Raw genomic sequence first — 18,393 nt, forward strand, 5'->3', positions numbered from 1 at the left:
GTGGGCAATGCCCAGGCCCCCCGTTTATTCACTCATCAGCCTAGTGTCTCGAGCACACGCACGTGAGCATCCAGGCTGGGGCAGGGGACCCGGAGCAGAGCAGTTCACGCCCTGGGAGGGGCGGGGCATCGGGGCCGCGCGGGAGAGAGAGGCCTGGGGGGCCTTGCGGGGGGAGGGGGGGGAAGGGTGGGAGAGGGCTCCAGGGAGGAGGGAGGACTGAGATGGGGAGCGCTGGGGTGGGGGGCAGAGGAGACACATGGGTTCTTGGAGCGGGAGGGGTAGGGCAGGGGCTTGGCCGGTGCCGGTGAGGGAGGCCCAGAGTCCAGTCCTCGGTGGCCCCCAGGTTCCAAGGGCGTGGGCAGGCTCGGCCGTCTAGGACCGAACAGACCTGCCTGCAGGCTGGACCGGTGCCCAGACAGGTTACCTGTGTGACAGTCGCCTGATGCCCACCTGCCTGCAGCTGCCCCAGGTTGGGGGCTCAGGACACCCCGGGAATCGCTGTGCTCGCCCTGTCCACTTCTCTGCTCGCCAGCATGGCTGGGACAGGCCCGGAGAGACCCCGCCCCCAACTTGGGCCCTGCTGCAGGCCCATCCTGGCTGCTGTCACCCTGCCGCATGGCCCGCCCCTCCTCCTCCCAGGCCGCTGGGTGGCTGCGGCAGTGTCCTGGGGCAGCTCCACTTTTGGGCGACCCTGAATCCTGATGGCTTTCCTGACCCGCAGAGCAAAGAGGAGTCCCTCACTATCGCTCAAGAGGCATCTGCTGAAGCCTGTGAACTGGCGCCAGACATACACTGGGGCCCAAACCACTGAGCTGAGGCCTCTGTGATGTGGCGCCTTGCCCTCTCCGTGCTGTGCAGCCCTCCCTCCCCAGGAAACGCCCTGCCCCTGTGTGGTGGAGGGGGTGGAGGGGCCCTGGGAGGAGGAGGGGCCTGGGGACTGGAGGGGACCTGGGAGGGGAGGGGACCTGGGAGGAGGAGGAGGTCTGGGGTGTGGAGGGGACCTGGGAGGAGGAGGGGCCTGGAAGGGGAGGGGGCCCCCACCCCGGAGGGGGGCCCCCCCCGAGGGTGCCGGAACTCCAGGGTGGGCAGCCCTTGCTGATGCCTTGGAAGGAGAGGCAGCAGAGGCAGCTGAGTGGGGTTAGGGTTAGGCTGCAGCCCCTGGAAGACCCAGCTCACCTGACAAGCAGGTTTAGCCCCAAGCCTGTGCTCCCAGCGACTGGTCCCCCCATGGCCAGGCACCCCGGTGGTGCTGGTCACCCCAATGATGGCCTGAGTGCGGCACAGGTTGTCCACTCCAAGCCTCGACTCCAGGCACAGGGCCTGGGGCCCGGAGAAGAGACCACGCGTGGTGGGAAAATAAGGGACCTGGGGCCTGGGTCTTTGTTGCTCACATGGCAGAAGGGCGTCAAGGCTGTAGCTGGAATGAAGGTTGACAGTTGGCTGATTTCAAGATGGGGAGATCGTCCTGCACCGTCCAGGTGGGCCCAGCGTAATCTCAAGGGTCCTCACAAGGGAGGAGGGAGGCAGGAGGGCCAGAGGATCAGAGAAGGCAACTGGCGGCCTGAGGTAGAGGAGGGGCCACGAGCTGAGGGCTGCAGGCACCTCTAGAAGCTGGAAAAGGAGGGGAAATGGATTCTCCCCAGAGCCTCTGGAGGGGAGCAGCCCGGCCCTCACCTGGATTTAGCCCAGGGATACCCACGTCAGACTCTGACCCCAAGACTGTAAGACCATAAGTTCATGCTGGTCACGAACAGCAGACGGTCAGCCTGGGAGACACTTGGAGCCCCCGTGGCTTTACAGGGGGGGCCTGTCTGGGGTCACAGTTGCTTGGGGAGCACTGCGGGGGGCAGAGGTAACAGGGTGACCATCCCCACGGCCCCTCCTGTGCTGCCCGCCCTGTGGTCAAGCCCTCCGAGGTCAGAGCTGGGAGCCCAGTCACGTGAGGTCAGGGAGGACAAGCCCCGCGCTGTCTGACACGGACTGCAGCCCTCAGACCCGCAGCTGAGGGTCCAGACTCGACGGGGGGGGGGGGGGGGGGCAGGCAGGGAGCGGCATGGCGATGGCAGAGACGAAGACAATGGCGGCTCCCACACCGCCGGCGCGCTGTCACCGCAGCGTCCTCGTCCTCGTGGAGAGAGCTGGCGGGGGCCTAAGCGCTCAGCGACGGGGCGAGTGAAACAGGCTGCAGCTTGAGTGACGTGGGGAGACAAGCAGGAAAGCTGCCCTCTTAGGAGAGCGTCAGGGAGGAGAGACCCTCTGATCGGACACTCATTTTCCTCTTTAAGCTGCCACGTGTCCTGCAGCAGCCCCTGCGGCATTGTAGCCAGAGTGTCTGGAGCAAAGATCGAGCATTGTGAGGAGGGGGTGGTCACGATGGAGCTCATGGGGTCGCAGTAGGGCGCGGAGCGCGGTATGCGGGGCGCCCTCTGCCGGCGGTGGCGGGCGCTGCAGCGGGTGGGCGGGACCGGGCCCCTCCTCTCGGGCTGCACCCCTGACCCCCTGGAGCAGCCTGGGGGCAGGGTCTGGCTACCCCACCCAGGCTGCCTTCTCCAGCTGTCGCAGGGTGCCACCAGCCCTGCTGGGGACTCACTGTCACTGTCACAGGAGGGGTGGGGCCGGCTGGGCCTTCCCCAGGGGTTCTCTCAGCAGGGACTCCGTCAGCTGCTCCCTCGGGAACGTGCCCTGGCCGCTGCCCTTTCCTCACCCGTGCCCCAGCGCCAGCCCACATCGGGGCGCAGTTCCCGGGAAATGGGCGGGACTGGACCCACCGCACTGACTCTGTCCGGTGGGCAGTGGGCGGCCCCTGGACTGAGGTCAATGTGGCCGCCGCACTCCGGGTGAACGGAGCCGGTCTTTGTACTGTGTGGGTTCGAGGAGGTTTTAGCTCTTCTAATAATAGATGGGCCACCAGGGGCCCCCGGGGCTGGGCTCGTGTCCTCGTCTGGAAGGCCTCCCTCCCCCCGCTGCGGTGCCGTAATTGCAGGCGTCATATTTTTAGGTCACGCTTGACGTCTGAATGTGACTCACCCCGAAGACCCTGTCATCGGCGGCTCACTGGGCTCCAGCCCAGGGTTGAAAATGACTACCTTCGGCCCAGCGGTTGATTCTGTCCACATCAAGGCCTCCTGCTGGACACCCGGGAGCAGGGAGGCTGGGGTGGGAGCCCAGCCAGGGTTCTGCCCCTCGGTGAGCTCGTACTCAGGGGCCGGGTCTCATCCAAGGCTGCCTGTCTGCGTGTGTCAGCGCTGGGGCAGGCCCAAGACACCCTTCCACAAGAGAGTAAGCTCTGCACGGGGATGGAGAGACGAGGGGCCCTCAGGCAGGCCTGTCCCCCAGTTCCACCCGAGCCCTGCGGGACCTGCCCCAGACTCTCTGGAGGTGCAGCCTGGACCCTGGGCACCGGCAGCCCTCACCATCCCAGACACGCCTTTGGGGCCACCGTCTTCATCAGCAGGACGGCACGTCTCCCGGAGCCTCTGCCCGGCAGGAAGCTCGGTTGCTGGTGACAGGGACTTCCATAGACCATGGGCCCTGCAGCAGGAAACACTGACCATCAGTGCCTCAGCTCCTGCGAATCTCTCACCTCCGAGCCCTCACCTTGTCCTGCCCGCCACACTGAGGCACCCAGATCCTTCCCCAGCCCTGATCAAGCCCCCGCCCCTGCATTGAAAGAACCGCCTCTAACCAACCCCCCAGGTCTCGGTCGATTCCGACCTGCGCCCCTCTGTCCAGCCCTGCGGGCCCCACTCCTCCCCATCAGGCCCTCGACATCCCACCACTCGTGGTCAGGGTGTTTGGGGACCAAGGGCTCGGCCCACCTGGCCCAAGGACCATTCCAGTGGGAGACACCCGTCCTGCCCAGGGTCAGCTGGGATTCAGGCACAAACAGGCAGGACGCCACAGTCTATCCTAGGTTCCTGTGAGTGTCGCAAATGTACTTGTGCACACTTGGTCTTTTCTGTGACGTGTCAGAGAACGTGGGCCGAACGCCAGCTTCCTCGCGTCTGCAAGTGTGTAACAGACAAATCCTCCCAGATACACGCTGACGATGCTGCAGGAATACTAAGTGAGGCTGAAGGTCAGTGTTCACACTTGTAATCTAGACCGAAAAATTATGTTTCAGTGGAAAATTCTGCATCGTGTAGAGGGCGTCTGAGCTGACTTTCAGTCAGCTCAGCTCCACCAAGGGGGTAGGTGCGAAATTCCATCTCCCCTCCCCGACCCCTGCGCAGAAACCAGGTTTTCCTCTGTTGGTTTCAACATCAGTGACCTTTCAGTACGTCTGTCCTGCAGCTTCTCTCTGGAGTTGCTTAGAACATCTGCCTGGTTCTCCCTTGATTAATAAGTAAATAACATCTTTCACGTGAGCTCATTTTTATATCTGTGAGTCACAATCTTACCTTTTACTGAAAATGATTTTTTAACAAATGTATTAGGTTTCTAGACGTTATACATCAGTTACCAAAGTTGTGTTTGTTAATCCACACAACGAACTACTTAAGGAACCAAATATATTAAACTAATAAATGCAGTTTAAAATATTGGACGTTTGTAAGTGGGAACAGTTATTCAAAGACCCTGCGACAGTTTTTAGACTTATAGACGTGGAGTATGGACTTCAAAAGAGTGGAAAGCCTGTTGGGAATTCCCCTGTGGTCCAGTGGTTAGGACTCCCGTGCTCTTAATACCGAGGGCCTGGGTTCGATCCCTGGTCGGGGAACTAAGATTCTGACAGCCGCGGCAAGGCCAAAAACCCCCAAAATCCATCTATAAAAGAGTGGAAGTCTAGGTTTGAAGAGCAGCGGGGCTGAGCCCCCCGCCTGCTGCCCTGGCCCCCAGTCTTCTGCCGGCCCGCCCTGGCCCTTGCCCGAGCCCCCTCCACCTGAAGGGCTTCTTCTTCAACTCTGCACGCTCAGACCCAGAAGGAAAGACCTTTCCCTTGAAATCAACCTATCGTGCGCTTCCTCCTTTGCCTTGATTTAGCAAATGTTTGTTAGGTAAGTGGACGCTATTCAGTTTTTAAACCCTTCCTTTAGGCGGGAGTAACTGTGTCTGCATCTGCCGGCTTTGTAAGCCCTGCCTGGGCCCCTCGCCCCTCCCCGGCCGACCGCACCCACCGCAGCAGCTGCGGCCACTCCGGTCAGGATGCTGAGAAGCGTCAGCAGGTGGCATCGCCGGCCCGTGATGATGCTTCACTGCGGACTTAAAGGCACACCGCCAGGGGGCACGAGTCGCGTTCCGGGACCCCCCCCCCCCGCCCCGCCCCCGCCGCCCAGCCTGAGACCATGCCCTGGAAGTCCCCGGCAGGGCTAGAGGCCGGTCTGGCTTGAATTGTCCCCAAAGGGGCCCAGTGAGACAGCAGGGACTCACGTGGCTGTGCGGTTTGCAGGGGCTTCACACGTCTGGAGTCTTCCGCACACCTGGGGCTCTGAAGGGGGAAACCGAGACAGGAGGCCGTTGGTCCTTACCTGGCCCAGGTTCGGCTGCCTGAAGTGTCCAAGCGGAGCCCGGCACTCCAGCCTTCCCCTCCTCCCCAGGATCCCTCTGGCCCTGAGCCCCAGGTGGGCCGTGAGCTCTGGGGGCCCAGTCCTAGGGGTGCTGGAAACGCTGAGGCCCCACAGGGCTGGAGCCAGCTCCCTACGGATGGAGGGTCAGCCCTCTGTCCTGGAAGCCAGGCCCAATGAGGCCAGGGAGCTGGTAGAGGGCCCCTGGGGAAGGTGAGGGACGCGGGCCGGCCTGTGGCGGCCTGGGTGCCTGACGGGGCTGCGTGCTTGGCGGAGGCCATGTCTTCTGCAGTGCGGCCAGAAGAGGGCCCCCATGCCCCTCCATGGCGGTGCGGACCCCCCAGAGAGACTGCAGGGCCAGCCTGCTGGGTGCCCAGCTGACTGCACAGGGCCCCAGGCTGGGCTGGCCCATCCTGGGAGCCTCCCTCCGGGACTGGAGGCCAGTTGGCACTTTTGGCTGTGCTCTGATGGGTGACCAGGAGGCTCTGGTGGCCACTCTGAGCACCCCTCCCCTCCCCGCCTCCTGACAGGTACAGCACGTGTCTGTGCCAGGAGGGTCTGGAGGCCTGCAGCCTCCTCCCCGCTGCCCCCCACATGGGGCTCACGGTTTTCCGTCAATGGCTGCAGCTCACCATGCCCCCCAGGCCTTGACCCCGCAGTCCATGGGGTCTCCTCACCCCAAGCACACCCGGGGTGAGGTCGGCCCCCCATTCTCCCAAGGTGGGCCCTCCTCCCTCCCCTCCTCTCCCAGAACTCCTCCTGTCCAGCTGAGCATCCCAACAACGTCCCCCCAACACAAGCGCCAGGAGGGGCTGCCTCTCTCCCTCCTTCCCACCACCCCACACATAGCCTGGAGTCGCACGTGAGTCCAGCCCTCCGCCAGGCACGGGTAGCTTCCCTCCGGACACTCTCCCGCGAGAGCGTTCCTTCTGAGGCACCGCGAGCCACTCTGCCTGCCCTGTTGGGTGGGGCAGGCGAGGGGGGCCATCACCCGAGCCCGCAGCTCGCTCCCAGGGGATGGTGTTTGCTCGGGGTCCCCTCGTCTGCTTCAGGACCAGCCCTGCCTGAGCCTCTTGGACCTCCTGGCCCCCAGACTCAGTTGTCTCCGAAACCCAGGGCCTCCCAGGACCCGGGGGTCTCTCCACAGACTCACCTGCAGTCTTAATGCCCACGTGCACACATGCATGCCCACACGTATGCCACACACACGCCGTACACTCGAACATACACGTGCACACACGTGCTCACACTCACACACGTCTGGTAACATGCCGTCTGGTGGCTTCCACAGCTGTGGCCTCGGAGAAATCCGAGTCTCAGAACTGGAGGGCACAGCCGGGAAGGAACAGGCCCAGGAGGGGCCGGGACGGGGGAGCCCTTCGGCCTGGTAAGGGCGGAGGCGGGGAGGTCCCACACCTGGTTCTGGTTGGGGGACAGCCGAGAGCACATGCATGAGGGCCCACTCTGCCTCCCAGCCATTGTCTGGGGAGGGGCCAGAGGAGGTGCGGAGGAAGGGGGCTTGGGCAGGGGAGAGGGGCAGGGAGGGACTCCAGGTCCAGGGTGACGTGGGCACAGGGGCCCTTTCAGTGGCTCCCGGGGCGACCCATCCTGGCCCTCACTTTCCCTTCACCAAAGGCATCCCCTGGAAATCCAAGACCCACCCCCTTCCTGGCCATCTCCTGCTCAAGGTCACAGCCTGCCCGGTGGATGTGGACCCAGGAGTTCCCGAGCGGAGGGTGCAGCCTACGGGGAGGGTCCCGGTGCCAGGGTGGGACTTGCCTGCCCAACTCCCTGAGCACTCCTGTCCCAGCCGCAGCATCCTCCTGGCACCTGGGAAGGGCCGTCCTGCGGCTCACTCACCCGCATCGGCGTGTCGGCTGGGTCAGCACAACTCAGAACTGAATATTTCATGGTGGCACCATAAAGAAGGCTCTTATGTAGAAAGATGATGTGATTATTTCATAGACTGAATCACAGCCACACTTAAAGAGGGGATCCGTATTGTGAGGTGACGGTCCACGTCACCCTGGTCCACGCATCACACACAGGCTGGCGTGGGGGACATCCCACCGTGCAGGCCGTGCCCCCCTGGGGCTGCAGCCCAGCATCCACACCCACGCCACTGCCACCCAGTCCCAGCTGACCCCTCCTGTCCCCGCCTGTCCTCGCCTGACCCCTCTTGTCCCCGCCTGTCCCCGCCTATCCTCACCGTGGCCCAGGTGGGCCCTGTGTCTGGGGCTTCCAGGACTTGGGCCCTTCAGCAGCTGACCCAGCCCGCGTGGAGCCGGGTCTTCACCGCGGCGCTGGGCGCACTGCTCGAGAGGCTCTCCCGTGCTGTGCTGAGCTCAAGGAGGCTGGGCTCCTGGACGACAGCCAGCCCCCGGCCTCCACCCTCCCTCCATCCCCACGCTCCCTCCCTCCCTCCCTCCATCCCCACGCGCCTTTCTCCAGCTCTCCCGGATGGAGGTGACTTTCTGTATTTTCACTCTTTCTCTAACGAGCAGCTTTTACACTACCTTATTTCGTTAAAAATTATAACTTATTTAAAAAACAGAAAGTGTAAGACAAAGCCCTACGTTCCCAGGAGGTTTGAGCCCAGGCGGCTCAGGGCCTTCCCAGCTGGGACAGGGCTGGGGCGGGCCTGGGGGGCCTTGGGGTGGGGCGCCCCAGAGGGGGCAGTGGGGCAGCTGAGCAGGACACTGGACGCTGCGCTGAGGGCCCTCCTGTGCGGAAGTAGCTGCGACCCTGGCCTTGGCGGGGTTTCCCTTCTCCCAGCGCTGAGCCAGCGCGTATGCGGGATGGGAACTACGAATCTGACAGGCCGGTTGTTTCCTGCTCTGCCGGAGCAGCCGCTAGCCCCTCCCAGACACAGGGGAGACCACTCCTCGGCTCCTGGGCTCCCGGCCTCCCCGCCGCACAACCCCTGCACCGCCCTCCCCCGCTCCAGGGTCAGGGAGTCTCAGAACCGTCCTGCCAGCGGCCGGCGGGCCCAGCGTAGACGTCGTCACCCTCGGTCCCTGGGAATTGGTGGGGAGGCGCCAAGAGTGGGGGAGACATCCTTAGCCCCCTGGGCTCAGCCCAGCCCAGCCTCCCAGCTCACGGTGGCCTGGGCCTCCCCACCTCCACATTCCTGGCCCCCAGGATCCACCTGTCAGCACAGGCCTCTGGGGTCAGGCAGCCCCACGGAACCGGCTTTTCCGGCCGCCTCGCCATCTGGCCTCAGCCAGGCCCTGGGGCGCTGGGAGGAGGAATGCAGGTCTCCTGGTCAGGGGTGGCTGTGGCTGCGGTCTGTGCCTAATGGTCGGTGGGGGGACGGGGTGGGGGTGGGGGGGGCGACTGGGACGGGCCAGGAGGGGCCCAGGAGGCGCACAGACCTCGGCTACCTACGCACACACGCACCCCCCACGCCACGGCCTCTCTGAGCACCCTCCCCCAGCCGTGCCCGGCCCACCCGCCACAGCCCAAGGCCCTCCAGCCCCGCCAGGCGGGCCTCCTCCCCGCGATCCCGTGTTGGGCAAACCCCTGGGCCACAGGGATCACTCTAGGGGCCCCCGCCCCAGAGCACTGCTCCTCTGGCCCTCCTGGGCCTGCAGAGGCAGAGGCCCACCTCCTGGGTCCTCAGGCCCTTGGCCCTGTGGCCCAGCTGGCAGACCCTCAGGACCCTGGCCCCCGACCCCTAGCTGTGACCTTCAGCACCCAAGGGCCCTCGGGAGCCGCCATGCCACGGAGGGCCTGCTGGGGAGGCCCTGGACGCCCAGCTTTGGCCTTCCCACCGCCCCCCTCCCACCCCGCAGGTCCCTCCTGCCCCTGGCCCTCCCCCTCCCCTCCTCCCCCTCCCCTCCTTCCCCTCCCCTCCTTCCCCTCCCCTCCTCCCCCTCCTCCCCTCCCCCTCCTCCCCCTCCCCCTCCTCTCCTCCTCCCCTCCCCCTCCTCCCCTTGACCTTCCCCGCCCGCAGGTCCCTCCTCCCTCCTCCAGCTCCTCCCAGTGCACTTCCTCTGTGTCTCTCCTGTTGTGAGTCAGCAGGGAGCTGTGAGGTTCTCAGCCGGTCAGTCTACAAGCCCTCCCTAGGCCTCCCTGCTTCCGGAAAGCTCTGCACCTGAGGCTTCCTCAGCAGCTGACTAGGAGGGGGCCTGCCCACCCCACCTTGACCCAGCCACGTTCCTTCCTGGGGTGGGGGCGGGTTGGAGTAGCCAGCGAGCTGATCTCGGGGTCCCACCCCTCCTGCCCACCCTCACTCCGCTGCCTGGGCTCCCGAGGCAGACCAGGGCCTGGACCTTGTCACCTTGCCCCCAGCCCCCATGGGAAAGTCCCCTCCCGGCGCTCCGCTCCCCCTGAGCCCACCAGCTGGGGGCGGGGAGGTGGGAGTCCAGGGGACAGAAGCAGGAGGGGCAGGAGTCGCTGGGCAGTGCCAGGGCCTCAAGCCCAGGACCAGCGTGCGAGTCCCAGCACCCAGCTCGTGTGGGGCACGGGGCCCGCGTGGCTGGCCTGGTGCTGCAGGTGCCTTGGCCGCCTGTCCCCTCGAGGACAGCCTTGTCCAGGGCGGACCGCCCGTCACAACAGCTCACCAGCTAGTGGCTTCCACTTTGGGCCTGTCCAAGGAAACTTCTAGAACGGCCCTTCGTTATGGACACAGCCCCTGCCCACAGACAGGACCCCCGACCTGGGACACAGCTGGCCTCTCATCAGGACGGATACACAGCAGAGAAACCCGGACGCAGTCTATGACAGGGCGCCTCCCTCACCGCTGGGGCACCTGGACTCTCCCCTAAACCCCCGGCCCCGCCCACTGTTTCTGAGGACTCTGGGGGCCTTTGGGCACATCTCCATGGGAACAGACCCCAAATCTCGGCTACTTTGTCGCTCGGAGCTCTCCTGTGGCTGGTTCCGAGCCTTCATTTTCAAGCCAAAGGTTCCTTCTCGCCTGCTGGGCCTCCCTTTAAACACCTGGCAGAAGCTGTGACGTCAGGGTTTTTCTTTACTGTGTCTCAGGTGCCCCTAGAAGGGGGCCTGGTATCCTGGGAAAGGAGATGGGGATGGAGGGTTCATGCTCCCCCCACCCACGACGCCCTAGGCCCCAGCCCTGATTCTAGCTGAGCCCAGAGGAGAGGGCTGAGGGGGGGAGGCGGGGCCGAGTGCTCAGACAGGGGTAGGGGCCGCGGGCTACGGTGGAGGAGCAGAGGGTGGGGGCACCAGGCAGATGCGCAAGGCCAGGTGACCCGAGGACGGGAGCTCCAGACGGCACCGGCCGCTCCTGGAGGGTCCGGGAGGGGTAACCAGGCCACCATCATGCAGCTCAGAATCGGGAACCTCCACGCGCAGTTGGCGGTAGTTCACAAATATTCATGTGAAAATTAAAGTCCCGTCAAAGAGCTAACTCACTGCTGATAGTTGCAAATTATTTTTGTGTTCATACAAAAGTACAGCGCCGTCATCCCTCCCGGTCTGAGTGCGGGCTGGGGTCCCCTCACCTCGCTGCTTATGTGGACCCGAGGTCAGTGCCAGTGACCTCAGGGAGGAGCACAGTGGGAACAATGGGCCCGGAAGTCCGAGGTTGAAGAGGGACACTCCAGCCCGACCCCTTTGGGTCTTCCAGAGCAACCTTGTAAGAACCACATGCATTTTCTTACATTTTTTTCAGATTTTTCTGGTCCCCTTCCATACTTTTTAAACATTTTTATTGTGGATGTGTCCAACCATACACAAAGTGGAGACAAGGGCCATCAGGTCCAAGCCCAGCCCCTGCTTTTCTGGTGCCAGCTCACTTGCTCTGTAAATACATCCTGAGTTTCTCTAAAAGGCCCCAAGTTCCCCACTTTTCACTTTCTTTTCCTCTCCTCTGTCACCAGCTGCTCCTGCGACGCTGTTGGTAAGAGGAACACTTCAAAAGACCCTAAATGCTCAGCCTTTGGGGGCTGGTTAAACGTCTGGCTATAATACTATGGTGGCCCATAAACTCACATAGGCTAAAAATGTACACTTACCTACATACACAGGCCTGTGCCTGCACCTAAAGACATTCTGAGAAGACGAGACCAGAGTTAACAGGAGCTGTCTCAGGGTGTGCGGGAAACGTGAGGGGGTTTAGAACATGACTTTTGATGGTCAATGTTTTGTGAGTGTTCTTCAAGAAGCATGGATTGGTTTTGTAATAAGAAAATAAGCTTACAAAATATGGAACAAGACAAGGATGCCCCCTCTCACCACTTCTATTCAACATAATACTACAAGTCCTAGCCAGAGAAATTAGGCAAGAAAAAGAAACAAAAGGCATCCAAATTAGAAAAGAAGAAGTAAAACTGTAACTGTTTGCAGGTGACATGGTATTATATGTAGACAACCCTAAAGACTCCATCAAATAATTGTTAGAACTAGTAAGTGAATTCAGTAAAGTTACAGGATATAAAATCAATACATAAAAATCTGTTGATTTCTATACACTAATAACTAACTATCAGAAAGAGAAATAAAGAAAACAATCCTGTTTATAACTGCATCAGAAAGAATAAAATATCGAGGAATAAATTTCACCAAGGAGGTGAAAGACCTTTATATTGAAAACTATAAGACATTAATGAAAGAAACTGAAGAAGACACAAATAAGTGAAGAGATATACTATGTTCATGGATTGGAAGAATTAATATTGTTAAAATGTGCATACTACCCAAAGCAATCTACAGATTCAGTGCCATCCCTATCAAAATTCCAATAGCATTTTTCAAAGAAATTAGAACAAAAAATCCTAAAATTTGTGTGGAACCACAAAGAACCCCAAATAGCCAAAGAAATCTTGAGGAAAAAAAAGAACAAAAGCTGGAAGAATCATGCTCCCTGACTTCAGACTGTACTACAAAGCTACAGTAACCAAAACAGCATAGTACTGGCACAAAAACAGATACATAGACCAGTGGAAGAGAATAGAGAGCCCAGAAATAAACCCACACATATCTGGTCTATTAATTTACAACAAAGGAGCCAAGAATATACAATGGGGAAAGGACACTCTCTTCAATAAACAGTGTTGGGAAAACTGGACAGCCACAAGTCAACGCATGAGACTAGATCACTATCCTAGGCCACACACAAAAATTAACTCAAAATAGATTAAAGACTTGAATGTAAACCCTGAAGCCATAAATCTCCTAGAAGAAAACTTAGGCAGTATGCTTCCTGACATAGGTCTTGGCGATAATTTTTTGAATTTGAGACCAAAAGCAAAAGCAACAAAAGTAAAAATAACCAAGTGGGATTACATCAAACTAAAAAGCCTCTGCACAGCAAAGGAAACCATCAACAGAATGAAAAGGCAACCTACTGAATGAAAGAAAATATTTGCAAATCATATCTGATAAGGGCTTAATATCCAAAAACCATAAAGAACTCACACAGTTCAATAGCAAAACAAACAAACAAACAAAAAGCAATTGACTAGGGCTTCCCTGGTGGCACAGTGGTCGAGTCCGCCTGCCGACGCAGGGGACACGGGTTCATGCCCCGGTCCGAGAGGATCCCACATGCCGCGGAGCGGCTGGGCCCGTGAGCCATGGCCGCTGAGCCTGCACGTCCGGAGCCTGTGCTCCACAACGGGAGAGGCCAAAACAGTGAGAGGCCCGCGTACCGCAAAAAAACAAAAAACAAAAAACAATTGACTAAAAAGTGGGCAGAAGAACTGAAAAGACATTTTTTCCAAAGAAGACATGCAGATGGCCAACAGGCACATGAAAAGATGCTCAACATCACTAGTCATCAGGGAAATCAAATCAAAACCACAGTGAGATCCCACCTCACACCTGTTAGAAAGGCTGCCATCAAAAAGACAAGAAGTAAGTATCGATGAGGATGTGGAGAAAAGGGAACCCTCCTACACTGTTGGTGGGAATGTAAATTAGTGCAGCCACTGTGGAAAACAGTATGGAGGTTCCTCAAAAAATTAAAAATGGAACTACCATGTGATCCCACAATTCCACTTCTGGGTATTTGTCCAAAGAAAACAAAAACACTTAACTCAAAAAAGATATCTGGGGACTTCCCTGGGGTGGCGCAGTGGTTAAGTATCCTCCTGCCAATGCAGGGGACACGGGTTCAATCCCTGGTCCAGGAAGATCCCACATGCCGCGGATCAACTAAGCCCGTGCGCCACAACTACTGAGCCTGCGTGCCACAACTACTTAAGCCCACACGCCTAGAGCCCATGCTCCGCAACAAAAGAAGCCACCGCAATGAGAAGCCCGTGCACCGCAACGAAGAGTAGTCCCCGCTCACTGCAACTTCAGAAAGCCTGCGTGCAGCAACAAAGACCCAACGCAGCCAAAAACTAATTAATTAATTAATTAATTTTTTAAAAAGTATCTGCACCACCCCCATGTTCATAGCAGCATCATTTACAACGCAAGATATGGAAACAAACTTAGTGTCCACCAATAGACGAATGGACAAAGACGTTGTGGTATATACATAAAATGGAGTATTATTCAGATTAAAAAAAAAGAAGAAAATCTTGCCATTTATGACCACATGGATGGACTTTGAGGGCATTATGCTAAGTGAAATAAGTCAGACAGAAAAAATCGTACTATATGATTTCACTTATATGTGGAATTAAAAAACAAAGAACAAGCTCATAGATACAGAGAACAGATTGGAGGTTGCCAGAGGTGGGGCAGGATGGGGGCATGGGAGAAATGGGTGAAGGGGATCAAAGATTTAAAAAAAGAACAAATTTTAATTTAAAAAATAAAATTAAAAGACACCTCTTAGATTGAAGGCCACTGGCAGAAAAAAACTTCCTCTTTGATGAAGTCACTCAGCCCCTCCAAGGGGACTTCCAGCTCCTTTCCCAGGAGCAACTATTGCTAAAGATATTCTTTAAGGATCAGTTGGGCATGAATATATAGATTTGCATTGTCTACAGAATAGAAATGAAAGTTTCTACTGGATTTAAAAATATTATACAAGAAATATAATTGATCAAGACATACTTCCTCTCTTGAAGGAGAAAATAATAACACAATAAGAAAATAATAACCAGAGCAATACCAATAACAACCCAGAGGAGCTGTTCTGAGCTCTTCCCATATATTAATTCACTTTATTCTAAAAATTAAATACCCTAAAAAAAAGAAAAAAGTTTTAAATAAGCTTTAAAAATATGGGATCAGGAGAACTAGCGGCTTTCGCCAGTTTCATTTTCAACTGTGTTTCTGCCTTCAAGTTTTGCAATAGTTTCATGATCTTCTTAATTGTTCACACGCATGTTTTCAATCACCACTTCATGTTTCCTAGAATTCATTCCTTTGGCATGTGCTGTTTATGGTCTACTGTGATTTATTTATCTGATCCCCCGCTGTTGGACATTTATCTGCTTCAGCTTTTCACTGGGAAGTGAGGGAACCCCCAAGAACCGCAGGGTTCTTACACACCTCCTACACACTAGGACGGCTAGAATTAAAAAGACATAACAACCAGTGCTGGAGGAGGTGGTGTCATCGGAACCCTCATTCATTCCTGCTGGGAAGGCAAAAAGGTGCAGCCACTTTAGGAGACAGCCTGGCTGTTCCTCAAAAGGTCAAACACAAAGTTAGCATGTGACCCAGCAATTCCGCTCCTGGGTTATGCCCAAGAGAAGGGAAAACCTATGCCCACACTGAAACTTGGACACAAATGTTCAGGGCAGTGTTAGTCATACGAGCCAAAAGGTGAAAGAAGCTACTTGTCCATCAGTGGATGAAGGTTAACAAAATGTGGTCCATCCACAAAGTAGAGCATCATTCAGCTATCAAAGGAGTGAATTAGTGACACACTGCAACACGGATGACCCTTGAAAGCATCACACCAAGTGAAAGAAGCCAGATGCAAAAGTCCACATATTATATGATTCCATTAATGTGAAAAGTCCAGAAAATGTGCATCTGTAGAGACAGAGAGCAGGTGAGTGGCTACCAGCAGCTGGGAGTGGCGGGGGGCACAGGGGGTGGCAGCTACAGGATACAGAGTTTCTCGTTGACGTGATGAAACTCCTCCAACATGGACTGTGGTGGTGGGTGCACAGTGAGCAGCATCTGTGGACGCACTGAAGCCGCTGACTGTACTTTTTGAACGGGAGAATTGTATGGTGTGTGAGTTATAGCTCAAAAAGGTTTTAATTTTTTTTGGCCGAGCCACATGTTTCGCAGGATCTTTTTTCCCCAACCAGGGATCGAAGCCGCGTTCCCTGCAGTGGAAGTGGAGTCTTGACCACTGGACCACCAGGGAAGTCCTCAATAAAGCTATTTTTAAAGAGAATAAAAATAGGGCAGCCCCAAATTTCTGAAAACAGTACAAAGGAACTTGGAGGTACATAAAAGTCACCTTGCTGTGCCCCAGAGCGACCTGCTGCCGGTGAGTTTCTGCTCCTGACTGGGGCCTCCAGTGCCCCCAGGCTCGTGCCCACAGCAGGCTTCACCCTGCCGGGCCCCCCAGTCCTGGTCCCATCTGTTCCTCAGGGTCTCACTGCCAGATCTTCTGGGGGACTTGGGTGGTGGGTGGTGGTGGGTGGTCGTGGGTGGTGGTGGGTGGTGGGTGGTGGTGGGTGGTGGTGGGTGATGGTGGGTGGTGGTGGGTGGTGGTGGTGGGTGGTGGGTGGTGCGTGGTGGTGGGTGGTGGTGGTGGGTGGTGGTGGGTTGTGGGTGGTGGTGGGTGGTGGTGGGTGGTGGGTTGTGGGTGGTGGTGGGTGGTGGTGGGTGGTGGTGGGGGGTGGTGGTCACCCCATGCAGCCCTGCTCTGGGCTGCACCATCTCCCAAGCTTCAAGACCCAGCAGCCGGATGGTAACTCCTCTCCAGTGAGAATGGGGCTCAGAGGGGTCAGACCCAGGCCAAGGCCCCACGGGCATCCGTGGGAGAAGCCTGAGGCCTGGGGCCGCCCCATCACTGCACTCCCGCTCCAGAGACAGAGGATGGGGGAGCAGGCAAGGCCGGAAGGACAGGTGCTTGGTCTGGGGGGTGGGACCACGGATTACAATATCCTTTCTAATGACCTGATATCTATCTATTATTTCTACACCAGTCACAGGACAACCTAAATGTTACGAAAAGGAAAGGAGAAGTCATGGTCCAACACCTGTCCACCATTTATTTAAGTTTCGTGCCAAATCTCCCCTTGAGATGTGTCATTTTAGACCATCTATATTTCTGTAAAGGTTGCTTGGCTTTCCTACCAAGAACCTTAAAATTGTCCTCAGGGCTGGATCCCGGAATTCCCCCAGGAGACTCTCCCAGCGAGCGTGGCCTCTTCAGGCAAAGGCAGGCCTGCTCAGCAAGGGTGGTTTGTAAACGCAAACGCGCGCATCAAGTGCGGATCCGAAGGTCAGGAGCCGCGAACGGTGCAGAAGCCCCACAGGCCCCTTAACATCTTGTTGATTTTGAACAAGTTTTAATGCAAGAGAAAAGGTGTATGAAATGATGTTGTGCATAGAATGACTTCAACCGCTCTGCGTATGTATCTGTGTGTATGTACCTGTGTGCGTGTCTGTATGTATCTAATGTGTGCATGTATGCGTGTATGTGTCTGTGTGTGCATGCATGTATGTACCTATGTTTGTGTGTACGCACGTATCTGTGTGTATGTATCTCCCTCTGTGTAACCATGCATGCATGTATCTGCGTGTATGTGTATGTATGTGTCTCTGTGTATATGTATGTATCTATGAGTGTGCGTGTGTCTCTGTGTGCACATGTGTGTATCTATGTGTGTGCATGTGCGTGCATATCCCTCCAAAAGAAATATACCAAAGAGGCAACTGTGATTATCTCTGTTGGGTGTGATTATGGGTAATTTTAATTTTGTTCTTTAAAATGTTTTCACATTTTCTTAATAATGTATAATGCGCAGCTGTAACTTTTATAATCAGAACAGAGCAAGAAAGGGGCACAAAAGGCTGGCCAGCAGGACAGGTCTGAGCGGGGTGGGGGACCTGCATCTCCAGGAACAGAGGGTGCATTTTGCCTGCATTTGCGGCTTCAAGGAAGAGGCGACGGATAAAGGACCCTCTCCCCGACCCGCCCCCACCTCCGTAAGGCCAACCCGCCGCCACAGTAAGGGCCGGGGTCATGGCCGACCCTGGGAGGATGGGACGTGGACGGGATCCTGGCCCTGAGAGCCAAGGCTGCATGAGTGTTTCCAAACTGGAGCTCAGGCTGGGCTGAAGGGGTCAGCGGGCTGACTGGGAGTCATGTTCCTTCTGCTCTCTGCACTCACGTGGCCTGGATGCGCGGGAGGTGGGGTGCACCAGAGGTCGCCGGCAGCATCCGTGCTCCTCTGGGGTGTCCAGCGAGACCAAAACGCCAGAGAGCCCCTGGGAGGAGCGAGCAGCTTCCATGTCCGACGCGCCAGCTAAACGCAGGGCTCTGTGGGGGTGAAAGGCCCTCCCGCATCCTCACTTCCCTGTGAGCTAGCGCCAGGGAGTCTCTTGGCTGGCACTGTGTCCAGTGAATGCCGGAGGGCCTGGAGGCGACTAGGAAAGCACTGGGGAATGGGTGGGGCGGCGGGATTGCGAGCGTCACCCAGAGATCCTTGGAAACAAGGGTCCCTGACCGGCCCTGGTGGCTGGACTTAGTGGAGACTGTCCCCAGGCCTGGACACAGCAGTGGGCTCTGTCCTGTTGGCAGAGGCTTGGCGGTCCCTGTGTTTATGGCTATGACAGTGGCTTCAAAAAGGTCCCAGCTGCACCCATCGGTCCAGCCCCTGCCTGCAGCACGGGCCCTCACGCTGAGAAGACCCTTAGTGGGAACTGGGTCCAGCCCCTCCCCAGAGTGCCAGGAGCCCCCTCCCAGGAGACAGAGCTGGAGCAGGCAGGCCTGGGTGGAGTGCCTGGGCGGAGTGCAGGGTGGGCGAGGCCAGGCTGGACCCTCACACGG

At 57.5% G+C, this 18,393-nt stretch overlaps 1 long non-coding RNA gene across 1 annotated transcript; it reads right to left on the reverse strand.

Annotated features, from left to right (window-relative positions):
• Positions 1 to 222: 222 nt before the first annotated feature.
• Positions 223 to 7,838, reverse strand: LOC137208598 (uncharacterized). The gene is made up of 6 exons (XR_010935675.1): positions 7,714 to 7,838; positions 7,365 to 7,436; positions 5,371 to 5,428; positions 3,819 to 4,099; positions 3,028 to 3,531; positions 223 to 1,561 (listed from the first exon to the last, which is right to left on the reverse strand). It is a non-coding gene; the product is annotated as an uncharacterized lncRNA (long non-coding RNA).
• Between the last annotated feature and the right edge of the window lie 10,555 nt (positions 7,839 to 18,393).

This window comes from Pseudorca crassidens, chromosome 16 (genome assembly GCF_039906515.1).
Source record: "Pseudorca crassidens isolate mPseCra1 chromosome 16, mPseCra1.hap1, whole genome shotgun sequence".
Taxonomy (NCBI): domain Eukaryota; kingdom Metazoa; phylum Chordata; class Mammalia; order Artiodactyla; family Delphinidae; genus Pseudorca; species Pseudorca crassidens.